The sequence below is a fragment of the Myotis lucifugus genome, unplaced genomic scaffold (assembly GCF_000147115.1).
Source record: "Myotis lucifugus unplaced genomic scaffold, Myoluc2.0 scaffold_1, whole genome shotgun sequence".
Lineage (NCBI taxonomy): Eukaryota > Metazoa > Chordata > Mammalia > Chiroptera > Vespertilionidae > Myotis > Myotis lucifugus.
The window spans coordinates 35,954,992-35,963,819 of record NW_005871049.1 but is presented as its reverse complement, the minus strand read 5'-3'; the positions used below and the strand labels follow the sequence as shown (position 1 = coordinate 35,963,819).

Genomic DNA, 8,828 nt, shown 5'->3' with positions numbered 1-8,828 from the left:
TAGCATCATTAGAATAAATGAGGGGCCTAATATGGTGTGTGAAGCAGCCAGGGAGCATGTGTCCAGATAAATCCCTCACATCCCCTTACTCTCACCTCCGGCCATGAGAAAACCTTCTGAAGCACAGGTCAAGTCATTGTGGCAGCTGGAGAGCGTTACTCCTGCATATTTGACTTTTGAATGCCTTTAGGGGGTGAGTAGTAGCAGATTTAGCTGTGGTTATGTTTGGCTTGGGGTTGACAGCCGTGCAAGTTAAGTTTATATTGACTGAACATTCACTAAACGGAGCTGAGCAGGGAAGTGGGGGAAGGGGGTTGGATGACTCCACCCCCAACCCGAGTCCCTGGAACGTGACATCCTGACTAGGATACTGAGTGCTTGAGAAGCAGCCATTTGGAAAGCTGCTTTTGGGGTGGAGGTGGTTGGGTTTTTGTTTATTTAAGTCATTTTATGACATTGAACTCTACTCTTCAGATTGCATCCTTGCCCTGCTTGAAGCTAGAACACAAAAATGCCATCATCCCGTGACCAAGGACCAGCCTTCAAGCTTCAAGGCTTAGCGTGGGAAGTAGGACCTCCAGGTCTCCCTGCCCCTGGGCACTTGCTTTGGTTTCTGACCCGTAGCCTCCTGGGAGTGCTGCTGTTCTGTTCCACTCTGGGTCTAGGGTGTCTCTTATCTCCCCTCCAGTGGCTGCGGCAGTGGCATTTGCAAAAAGACTGAAGGTGACATTAAAATAGACCTAGTTTTTCAAAGCCCAGATTTTCTGGGGTTTGTGCATTGCTAGCTCACTCTTCTGGCTGGAGCCTGGGAGACTGTGGGTTTAGTTTTGTGGAGAGGTGACCACACAGCTGTGCTCTGGGTTACCAAGAACCGAGGAATCAGAAAAAGCCTGCGAGGCAGCCGGTGCTCTTGGGCCCAGGAGGTTCCCCTATGCGGGGAGGTTTTCCTCTCTAGGGAAGGAAACCACACACACACACACCTCTGTTCTCGTGACTGCCTTCTGTTCTCCAGTGTGGTGGCCCTGCTTCACCTGAGAAATAAACATGTGACCGCCCCTTCTCCCCGACTGGGTTTATAAGAGGTTTTTACTAATCACTGGGCAGTTACCAGTTCCTCATCAGTGAATCTGATTTCAAGACGTTGATTCTAGTTAGTCGATACTAATAAACACTAGTAAACTCCTCTTACAATGACCGTAGTCATTTGTGCTGCCCCTTCTTGAAAATGGATGTGCTCATATGAAATGAACTGCAATGAGATGTGAACCGTGTAGATGGAGCGTTCCACCGCATTAGCGTCACACTGAATTGGGGCTAGCATCCCCGACTTTGGGCCAGCAGCTCTGAAATCAGGAGTTGGAAGAAAGTGGCTCCGGTCTCACTGGGTCTTATGGTAAAAATGAAACCTTGGGGTCCCCAAATGCTCCTCCTGGAGACTCCAGATTGATGTTCTCCACGTGGAAAACAGTACCTGTATTGTGGCCCGAGTAATGAGGTTTAAAAATGGTTGGGAAGCTACACATTCACATGAGCACTGTGTCTCAAAGTAGCCACCGAGGAAACCACGTTCCAATATTGCAGACATGCTGGGACTCCCTGTAGCCAGCGGTTCTCAACCTGTGGGTCGCGAACAATGAAAATACATCCTGCATATCAGATATTTACATTACGATTCATAACAGTAGCAAAATTACAGTTATGAAGTAGCAACAAAAATAATTTTATGGTTGGGGGTCATCACAACATGAGGAACTGTATTAAAGGGTCGTGGCATTAGGAAGGCTGAGAACCACTGCTAGATGCTGTCCAGAACCTGCTCCTATCGGCCTAGGAGAACCAGGTTTATGGCTTCTTAACCACATTTAGTTTTAGAATCCCAAACAGAATTACATCACCTGACCAATTTTTTTTTTTTTTTGTCACTGATCTTAATTCTAAATGCCCCTTTAAAGTATAGACATTTGCCACCAGTGAAGAGCTATTGAAGAATGCGCTCTTAGGCTCTGAAAGCTAATCCCAGTGAAGGAAGCAGAAGTGATGGGAAACATTTTCAGGTCTTCTGTGGCTGCCACACGGAAGGGGACAGCATGTTTTAGTTCTGGTGTGTTTTCCTACACCCACCCAACGACCTTGGTGTCTTCCCTCACTGCCCAGCTGTGTTGAGATTTGAGCAGGACTGTGGGTTATGGGACTGGAACACACTTCCAAGGCTTCCTGTATAGAGAAAGCGTGGAGTCAGTCATTCCTGTCATTTGGGGCAATGGCTTTTTAACTTTTGGGGTCACAAGACCGCTTTAAAAATGTAACAAAAGCTGTGCCCACTTTCCCAGAAAGGCGCACATAGCCTGAGATGTTGCACACCACTGGGACTCTGAAAACTTCTCCGTATCCCCAGGTTAAGACTCCTGCTCTTGGGCTCTGGTTTAGACCTGTGCTACAAGTCTGTGTTGATCAAACTGACTAGGTCAGCTCCATCTAGCATGGCCTAGCTCTTAACGGGGCAACTAAGTCCTGTTTAGCCATGAAAGTCGAGCAGTCAAACAGTCCCAGGGCAGCTGTCAAGGTCCTGGAGCTGTCCCAGGCTCCTGGGAGGTCCTGCAGCCTAAAATCTAGCTGTCCACACAAGGACAGGGCTGAGGAGTCCCTGGTAGTCCATTCCTTACAGGAGGGTATGGGGCTGGAGTCTATAGAAGTACAATGGGGTTACAGGACACCGGTTGCTAAGGATTTGGGGACGTTAGTATTGGTAAGATTTCAAATAACTGTTCTGGGAGTGTCGAATAAAACAGAAAGAAAACTGAACCCCACCCACTAGGAAAAAGGCTGCCTGGATTGGGTACCTGACACATTTGGAGATCATGAGGGGGTCCCAGAGATTACCTAGTCCAAACCCTCTTGTCTCACCATCATGGAGGGAACTTGCCCAAGGCCACAGAGCTGGTGTGTGGAAAAGCTGCACTTACTGAGCACCTACCCTCACTAGGGAGGCTCTGAGTCTGGAATCAAGATACTGTCCTTGCAGTTAATGCACTCACCACAAGGGGGCGCCTGCGTCCTCCTACTCCTTGTTTCCTTCAGAATGTTAGCCTGATTTTCAAGCAACTTGAGAGCAGCCCAGAAATTCTGCTTTAAAAAAAAGTACCTACTGCTTATCGAGCACTGCTGAACATCAGACGCTGCTAGTAGCTTTATGTGCACATAAAACATTCATATATCGTCACAATCACGGTTTGCACACCAAGAAGATACTGGCCCACAGCTTTTAAGTAACTCAATGAAGATCACAGAACTAGTTTGTGCAGATTCAGGACTCAAGCCTGATGCCTATTTGACTCCACAATTGGGGCTTTTACACTCCACAAGTACCTCTCCTAAAGAGCTGGATAACCCCGCACAGCCTGGGTCTAGGTCCCACTCCAAGACAAAGTCTTTCAACATTTTTCTAGAAGTTGGGGAGGATCCTTGGTTCCAAATTCTCCAATTCTCCCAATTTAGACACAATGAAAGAAGGACCTAGAACCATTGGGAAATAGGGCTTACTGTCCACAGTCACATGCCCAAAAGACGGCCAACTATAGATCCAGGAGCCTCACTCTCAGCCCTTGGTGCTCCCCAATGGTCTCTACAGACATATGAACCCTCCTTGATGTGGTTCAGAATCCCGAAACTCATTCCTTGGCAATTTACTTCCTACTGCAATTTTCTTCTTCACTTCCTTTCTTGCTGTCTTGGAGGTGGCTGTATTTTAATAGATTTTCATGAGCATTATAACTTTAACCCTGTTGGAGAAATCAAGAGCACAAATGAGAGAGAAATTGGCTCCATGGCCCTTAGAAGGCTGGGTGCGGGCCCCGCAGGCTCCTGTGGGATTTGGGACAAATAATAATAATAACTAAAACATATATAGCTATTTATTATTACTCTTTGCCAGGCCCAGTGCTAAGGGATTGATGTATCATCTCAATAAATCCCACAGTAGCCCATCGAGGTAGGCATTTCACCAAATATTACAGATGAAGAAATTGAGGTACAAAAAAAGGTTAAATTATTTGCTCAAGCTATGCCTGCTGAGTGATGGGATTTGGGCCCAGATAGCCTGATGCAGAAATAATGTTCTAAGGTGCTATTCTATAGTTACTCTCCTAGGAGTTTGCCCTTTTCCAGGCAGATTTCCCAGCCTTACTGTCCTAGAATGATGATTCTATGCACCTGCACAGCACTTTACAATTTATGGATGCTTCCCATGTAATAATCTCATTTAATGATTCATTTAAAGAATATTTATTGAGTGCCTACCAACTGCCAAGTACTGTGCTCTAAGTCCTTGCTTCTCCAAATGTGGTCCCTGAACTAGCAGCAGCTGCAGCACCTGGCAGTTTGTAGGAAAGGCAAAATCTTGGGCCCTGCTCCTAACCTGAGTCAGAATTTGCATTTAAACAAGATTCCAGGCTGGCTCATATGCACATTAAAGTTTGAGAATCCCTGTTTTCTAATATTTCCATAAAAACGTCATGAAATAGATATCCCACTTTAATACATGGGTAGATTGAGATATTGTGACTTGCTTGTCTTCCCACAACTAATAATGAGGCAATCTATGTAAAGAGCTTAGAAGAGTGCCTTGCACATAATATGTGCTCAACAAACAACTATGGTTATAAATGACAGCTGTAAACTGTTGCTTTTCTCAACTCTATAGCCCTTTGGCCTCAGCAGAGACCTCTTCGGCGCCAGGCATTCATTCCAAGCGGTGAGCCAAGGATTGTAGCTCCTTCCCAGCTCAGCCAGAGTCTACAGAATGGGGAATTAGGGGCTCTGAAAGCTATTGTTGGGTGTGCCTGATCCTACAGCAGGGGCCATCCTGTGGTGAGAATGTTGGTCTCCAGAAGAGGCCAGATATCGAAAGAGACCAGCAGGCTGGATACCTCCTGGAAACTGCATGCCTGCAAACCTCATCCAGTCTGTCTCCAGGCTCCTCTGTGCTGAGCTCCCTGCGTATCCCAAGCCATCCCAGCCTTTCTCTCCTCACTTCCTGCCCAAGCCCCTTCCGTAGAAGGCCATCTATACTATACGGCTCCCTCCCAATCAGCAGGACACCATCTAAGGAGGGACTGGGCCTGTCTTCCTGTGCTGGCCAAGACCCCCCAGGGCCCTCCCAGCAAGGGCCCATGGTGCATACTTTCCTGTGCAGGTTCCCCACGCTCTTTGGAGAACTAACAACACCGAACATAATTATTTTTAAACAGTCTACTATTTTATCTTTTTATTCTTTGAAATGAAACTTTAATATACAAATATGGTCTTTAAGGTAACATTTGTTTATGGAAAAAATTTCAATTATAATATTCAAGTTATATAAAGTTAAAGGTCCCATCCTTTAAGGATGTCATGAGAACTTCTTGACAACTTGTTTCCTTTTCACAATGACCTCACTTAGGCTCGGAAGCTGAGCAAAACCAACTTAAAGGCTTGCCTTTGCCTGAACCACCCCAAGTTCTCCTGTTTATAGTCACTTAACTTTTCCCTATAACCCTCTGTGTTCGTTAGACAATAAACGTTCCAAAGGCGCTGCGTTTCTTCTCCACCGTCCGCTCATTCTCAGTCTCTGACTGTTCTTCTTCCACGCCCGCTTTTTATCCCCAACCTTGGTTCCTTCGGGACCTGGAGGACACCCATGGGAGCCTCCTACTCTCCCCACCAAAGGCGGGCCCGGCCCCGCCCCGCTCCGGGCCCCGCCCCGCTCTAGACCCCGCCCCCCGGCGCCGAGCTCCCAGAGCTTCGCGCTCCCGACTGACGCAATAGCCCCGCCCACTCACAGAGGCGAGCCCCGCCTCCTACGCACACCCCGGGGGCGGAGCTCCGCTGTACGCCCGCCCCAAACAGTCACGTGTCCACACAAGCGTGAGGACCCTCGCGCTACACCCCCTTGGGCTGGAGCCCGGCTCCCCGCTCCCGGGACAACGTTCGCCCCCGCCCCGGGGCTGCGGGCCGGAGCCGGTGAGTGCAGCCGCCCGCCCTCCGCGTGGGCCGGGAGAGGCGGCGGCTCCCTCCTCGGAGGTGCGTGGAGTGGCCTCCCGTCCCGAGCTTTGCGCCGCCCGCGCGCGTTGTCGTCACTTTGTTATCAGCGGAAAAACTCGAATTACGAAAATTTTAGAAGCGTCCCCATGGAACCCGCACCCCTGGCCGAATTTCCTTTTTTCGGGGGGCTCCTTACCACCGCGCCTCCCCGCATTTCCTCCCAGAGGCTCCTCAGGGCCTTTCAGTCTTGTCCCTGCGCCCACCTCTCAGCCCCCTCGCCCCGAGAAAGTTGGGGAGAGCCTCCTTTGTGACTCTCCCCACGGGAGGGAGTGATTTCCCTCGAAAGGAGGAGGACGCTGACGCTCCTCTCCCTGGTTCAGTGGGTCTGCTGCGAGCCCTTAGCCGGGCCTTGAGGGCAGGTGTGGTTTCCCTGTCCGGTCTGCGTCCCGCCTGCAGCTTGGGCTCAGTGGACAGAGCGTGGGCCTCGGCCTGCAGGGTCGCTGGTTCTGGTTAGATTCTGGTCAAGGGCACAGACCTGAGTTGCAGGCTCGTTGGACCCCAGTGGAGGGCGTGCTGGAGGCAACTTATCCTTGTGTCTCTCTCACATCAATGTTTCTCTCTTCCCTCCCTCACCGTCTCGAAAAATATCCTCCAGTGAGGGTTTTAAAAAATGTGCCCCTTCTCGTTTTAATTGTTTATGGCTATGGTAGAGGCAATTTGCTGCTCAGTTTTCCATCTCCAAAAATATACTTAAACATGCCCTGGATCTAGGTACTTGAAGGATTAGGTGCATGTCAGAGGGAGGCTTTTCCAGAAGCTTCCTCCTTTGGAGATGACCTGGGCACAGGGAGCTGGCAGAGGGTAAGGTCAGCTGCAAGTATCCAGTTTTTTTGTTTGTCTGTTTTAAATATGTTTTATTGATTTCAGGAAGGGAGAGAGAGAGGGAGAGAGAGAGAGAGAGAAACATCAGTGATGAGAGAGAATAATTGATTGGCTGCCTCCTGCACGCCCCCTACTGGAGATCGAGCCTGCAGCCCGGGCATGTGCCCTGATGGGAATTGAACCTGGGACCCTTCAGTCCACAGGGCAATGCTCTATCCACTGAGCCAAACCAGCTAGGGCAAGTCTCCAGTTTTGTACCTATAGACCAGCGGTTCTCAATCTTCCTAATGCCGCGACCCTTTAATACAGTTCCTCATGTTGTGGTGACCCCCAACCATAAAATTATTTTCGTTGCTACTTCATAACTAATTTTGCTACTGTTATGAATCGTAATGTAAATATCTGATATGCAGGATGTATTTTCATTGTTACAAATTGAACATAATTAAAGCATAGTGATTAATCACAAAAACAATATGTAATTATATATGTGTTTTCCGATGGTCTTAGGCGACCCTTGTGAAAGGGTCGTTCGACCCCCAAAGGGGTCACGACCCACAGGTTGAGAACCACTGCTATAGACTCTTGAGTGTCTTGAAGGTCTGATTAGGGGAATATTACTACATTTTAGTGACTCTCAGACACCATCAAATTTAAAGTGCACATTTTTGAATGCACTACAAATTAAGCTATGAGAAAGCATGGCTTGTAAGAGGCATCCCCATTTCAGGGATTTTAAAATGGTTTTTAGAATTGCTGAAATACACTAGTTACCACCATGCCAAGTACCCACTTGGAGTTTTGGGTTTTCATCCTTACGTATAGAGTCCCTGTGCAGGCGAGGAAACAGGTAGTTACATAGCGTGTCCTGGGTAGGGGGAGAGGGGGCGGTACTCCTGTGTCTGAAAAGCTGGGGTGCAGACCTCTCAGACTCAAACATCTGAATGCCTCCTATACAAGCTCTCAGTGAACTTGGGTGATTTGGGGCAGGGATTTGATTCAGTGTTAAAATGGAACCCCAGCTGTTTATCCATTACCAGGGATAAATATGTGTAGTTAGCTGGAAGTGACCCCTCCCTGTTCTGAACCCACATGACCCTGTGTCTGCACTTGTCATGATTCTGAGCTCTGCACTGTGGTTGTCACATACACAGCGCCCTTAATTGTGAGGGGGTCCTGGGAGGGCTCAATCCACATCTGTGTCTTTGTGTCCCTTACAGCTTTCCCTACAGTGACCATCTCTTTCCTGAAAAAAAGGAGGGGGGAATAAATCAGCAGCAGTGGGTTGGATTAGTTTTGGGGGAGGAAGGAGCAGGACAGAGACAGTGTGGGGATGAGTTAGAGGCCACAGTCCAGGCAAAAGGTAACAAGGGTCCGCTCCTGTTCAAGCTGCCACAGGATCAAAATAGAGGGTACCCTGAAGTGCTGTCTAGCACTCTGTAGGTCAGTGATGGCGAACCTATGACACGTGTGTCAGAGGTGACACGTGAACTCATTTTTTTGGTTGATTTTTCTTTGTTAAATGGCATTTAAATATATAAAATAAATATCAAATATATGTCTTTGTTTTACTATGGTTGCAAATATCAAAAAATTTCTATATGTGACACGGCACCAGAGTTAAGTTAGGGTTTTTCAAAATGCTGACATGCCGAGCTCAAAAGGTTCGCCATCACTGCTGTAGGTGCTTAATTGTTTGCCACATGATGTTTAAGGGAGAGGAGCTGGAAGGGGAAACCCTTCCTGGGAAGCTGGCTCAGCTGGTTCCGCTCTTTGATCTGACCCTCCTCCCAAGCCACGCTCCCTTTTTGGTCATATATACTGTTAAAAGTTGGTGGCAAAAAATAGCTGCTTGAAAGCTCAGAGCTTGACATCCAGCAGAGATGCTAGAGCAGTGGTTCTCAACCTTGGCTGCACATTAGAATCAC

General features: G+C 48.2%; 1 protein-coding gene across 1 annotated transcript in view; it reads left to right on the top strand.

The window, feature by feature from the left end:
- Positions 1 to 5,907: 5,907 nt before the first annotated feature.
- NEIL2 (nei like DNA glycosylase 2) overlaps positions 5,908 to 8,828 on the top strand; it is a 21,740-nt gene continuing 18,819 nt past the window's right edge. The window contains exon 1 of the mRNA XM_006081908.3: positions 5,908 to 5,997. The gene's annotated coding sequence lies outside the window, so the exon portion shown is untranslated. The remainder of the gene's footprint in view (positions 5,998 to 8,828) is intronic.